Genomic DNA, 4,114 nt, shown 5'->3' with positions numbered 1-4,114 from the left:
GTCCTGTGTTGCATTACCAACGCCCTCTCTATTAAACCTGTTAGGGTGCTATACACCCTTTCAGGAACACTACCAATATCCGTCAAATCAATATTTCGCAAGTCAACATCTTGACGAAATTCAGCAGCATTAAAGGGGTATCTGTCTGGATGCTATTTCAGATGTTATCTTAGAAAACCCGCCCGCACCACACTGCACACTACCCTGAGGATTTTCTGAGGGTGATGGAGGGTCTATAAAAGCGCTTGTGGACGGTTGGGGACCAGTCTGCTCATCTGTACAAGATCGTTTTGAGGGCTGAACACTCGGGAAAACATGATGGTCTCTTATTACTCTGATCTATGCCTGTGGGGTCTGTATTTGATGATTGTATAGAGTCTGTATTGGCCTGTGTATTGCTGGAATATACGCTTGAAGGACCATTATGTGACAACTGTGCAGGAGCAGGTCTATCTGATGTGTGTGTTTTCTCACTGTTGCTTTCACTAGGTCTAGCGCGAGGCATAGTTCGGGCCCATGCTTGAATATTTTTGCATGCATTGCACACAATCGTGCAAAATCCTGAGGATTGTTTACTGCTCTTGTGTAGTCGTCCTTGCACGGCCATTCTAGTTCCTCATCAATACGAGCATCACACTCCCCTAGGGGTTCAGATTTTTTTGTTTTTTTGGGTGGGGATGACATTTTTTATTTATTTATTTATTTTTTTTATTTCTTTTTTTTATTTTGCACAAACTATAGACTGTGTTAACACTTTTTTACTGCGGGGTCATATTCATTGTGTTTTTAAGGCATACTATCATAGGATCAAGCATTGAATTGAGAGAGCTGACATGAGAGGCAATAGCTGTGCCAAAGCCTGTGACCATATCAACCAAATGCGTGTTAGCTCTGGCCTGAATGGCTAGCGCAGTTCCAAAGTCTGTGACCAAACCGGTCAATTGTGTGTTAGCTGTTTGCAAGACATCTAATTTATTCATAAGACCATTGTTTTGTTTTCGTAATTCGGCTAATTCTGATTGTATTTGTTTATAAGGGTCAGCGACTGCAGGTTGTTGAGGGGATGTGTTAACGCAATACTCAAAAAACTCTGCACTCTGAAGTAATGTTAACTGCTCAGGACCTCCTAGTGCCGCACCTTGTTCAAACCGATTGTTAGTAATATAATTAGGTACTGTTTGCTTATCAAGGAATGGAACGTTAACCTCTAATACATTTACAGGAGTGGTTATGGCGGTATTAGCGCTGTTACACTTTTTATCTGCCACAGTTATAACAGAGGTGTGTGGTATACAGCTGACATAATCGGTGCCTTCCTCGGTGCTATAGATACAGTTAAAGAGGTATTCACCTACATTATATTCAGGGGCCTCCTGCAAAGCAGCCTGACACGGTTGGTGGGGTGTAAGCTGTGTTGCTGTTAGTCCAGTGTCTTCAGACTCTTCTCCCGTAGCTCCCCGATTTGTCTGACGTGATGTAGGGACGGGTGCTGTTAGTCCGGTGTCTTCGGATACTTCGCCTACTTCTATGGCATGGATTGTCTAGAGGTATAACAAAATATTTTTGGTTAAATAAAGACACACACACACAAGCACACACACACACACACACACACAAGCACACACACACACACCTCATCAGATGTCTTTTGTTCCCTCTCAATGGTGACACTTGGTGGCTGGTAGGGCGTTGGTGTACTAGCGGACGACCAATGCAAGGACTCTTCAGGTGCCTTTTGTAAAGGGGAATCCTTTTGTTCCCTCTCAATGGAGACACTTGGTGGCTGGTAGGGCGTTGGTGTACTAGGCGGCGACCGATGCAAGGACTCAAGTCTTTGCTTGCCGTTAGCTGCTAAAACAAAGGAAAAAGCCTTTTTTAACAATATATACATTTTATTTAAAAATCTTTTATAACACAATGTAAATATATTCTGCTAGCTACAAATCGTTTCTCACCTCTGCAGTGGTGTTAGGAACACCGATACAGTGTCTGGGTAAGGCGTGTCTGGAACAAAGGAAGGGCTTCTTCTTTTGGGCGGGAGACCCGGTCGTGTATGGCTTCACAGGCTGGAATTAGCATTAGATTAAAAAAAAAATTTTTTTTTTTTTTTTAAATACAACACGCTATTTTACTGCTTTCCTTTTAAACTCACCTCAATAGATCTCTTCCTAGATCTCTTCTTAGGCTTTGTGGACATACGTATCTGCTCCACGGGGTGACTGTGTGAAATCGTCCTCAGGCGTCAAATACAATGTAACTAAGTCTTCCGTCGCCTTTAGTTGCTAAAACAAAGGAAAAAAGCCTTTTTTAAAAATATATACATTTTATTTAAAAAAGCTTTTACAACACTATGTAAATATATTCTGTTAGCTACAAAAGGTTTTCTCACCTCAGCTGCTGTGTTACTATCATAAGATACAGTGGTCGGGTAAGGCGAGACCGGAACAAAGGAAGGGGTACTACTTTTGGGCGGGGAGACGGTCGTGTATGGCTTCACAGGCTGGAATTAGCATTAGATTAGAAAAAAAAATTTTTTTTTTTTTTTTAAATACAACACGCTATTTTACTGCTTTCCTTTTAAACTCACCTCAATAAATTGCTTCTTGGGCTTACGATGGCGAACGTTAGGGCGTAGCAGCTTTCAGAGAGGGGCATAGAAGCACATGGTCTTTCAACAGGATTGATTTCAGCCACATGGGAGAGCGAGTAGCCCTCGCCCTTGCGGATCCTTTGTTCAGGGGCTGATTGTCTAGACAAAGAATATATATATATATATATATATATTAGATGGCTACAAACACAGTGATAAATTAAACAGTAATAAATATTACATACTGAAAGAGATAAATAAACCGTAAATACCTGTTTGCTGTGTTCTTATTCCTTATTAGAGTGGCCTTTGGTTTAATGTTCTGGCGTGTTGGGGTCTGTAGGAATGGGCTACGGAGCTTTTTTAAAACAAAAACAAAATGAATGAAAACACAGTACTAAATCAATTAATGCTGTAGTGTATAATATATTTATACGTTTTTTACCTTGTGGTTTAATAGTTTCGTCAACTAACACAGCCACGTTATCCCAGCTCTTTGCACGATCACCTAATGATGCAAACTACATTATAACACACACAAAAAAAAAAACGTTTTTAAGTCACAAATGTCTGAATGAATTAAATACCTTACAATAAGCTTCTTTTTTTTTTTTTTTTTTTAAATATACTCACCAAATGCAGCCATTGCTGTAGAACCGAATCCTCTTTCTTCAGAGGACTTTGTTGAGAAAACGAGGGAAAGTTTTAGCTAGCAACGTAGCTACAAAATGCAGGTAAAAAAGTGAGCAGACCCCGTCTTGAAACAAGGGGTTTTAAACACCACAAACCAAACCCCTTTATGACGATTTAACACTCACAACAAAAGACCCCACATTTACAAGCTAGCTACTGGTCTAACACGACTTTTCTTTTTTTTTTTTAACACTAGCGTCATGTGGTACAACCCCCAGCATTACGAACACACAATCAAAGTTTTAGCTAATTCATGAATGACTGAATGAATTAAATAGCTTTGAACATTCTTAAACACAAGCTTTACTTACCACTTGTAGGTAGCGATGAAAAAACTAATCTGCGTTGCTTGCACCAAGAAGAATTAAAAAGTGAAACTCCAGAGGGCTTTTTGATGTGGAAAAAACGTGGAAACAAGCTAGTTACCAGACTAGCTAAAAAAAACATCTAAAAAAAGAGCTAAATAGCAGTAAACAAAAGGCTAAAGAGGGCACTGCTGAGAAACGATCCCTAGTTGTTTTTCACCAAAACATAAGACAAACTCCAGATGGCCTTTTGTTGCGGAAAACGCATAGTGTGTAAAAAAGGGTGCTACAGGTACTATGAAATCTGTGAGAATACGCCTCCGCTCAAGTGCACCAGACCCCTGTAGTGGTGAAGCGGCCGCACCACACTACATACGTCACCACGTTCGACACGAAATGCACTCCCATATTCGACCACTAGATGGACACACACACACACACACACACGACACACAGATCGCGGTGTGTGACACACGTTCGACACAGACAGCGACGTCATTACGTTCGCGGTATCACACAGACACAC

At 40.8% G+C, this 4,114-nt stretch overlaps 1 long non-coding RNA gene across 1 annotated transcript; it reads right to left on the bottom strand.

Moving 5' to 3' along the window:
• Positions 1 to 3,035: 3,035 nt before the first annotated feature.
• Positions 3,036 to 3,835, bottom strand: LOC114559460 (uncharacterized). The gene is made up of 3 exons (XR_003693096.1): positions 3,595 to 3,835; positions 3,224 to 3,311; positions 3,036 to 3,111 (listed from the first exon to the last, which is right to left on the bottom strand). It is a non-coding gene; the product is annotated as an uncharacterized LOC114559460 (long non-coding RNA).
• Positions 3,836 to 4,114: the final 279 nt, after the last annotated feature.

Source organism: Perca flavescens, chromosome 7 (assembly GCF_004354835.1).
Source record: "Perca flavescens isolate YP-PL-M2 chromosome 7, PFLA_1.0, whole genome shotgun sequence".
Lineage (NCBI taxonomy): Eukaryota > Metazoa > Chordata > Actinopteri > Perciformes > Percidae > Perca > Perca flavescens.
The sequence above is the reverse complement of the archived record's forward strand: the minus strand, read 5'-3'. Positions and strand labels throughout refer to the sequence as shown.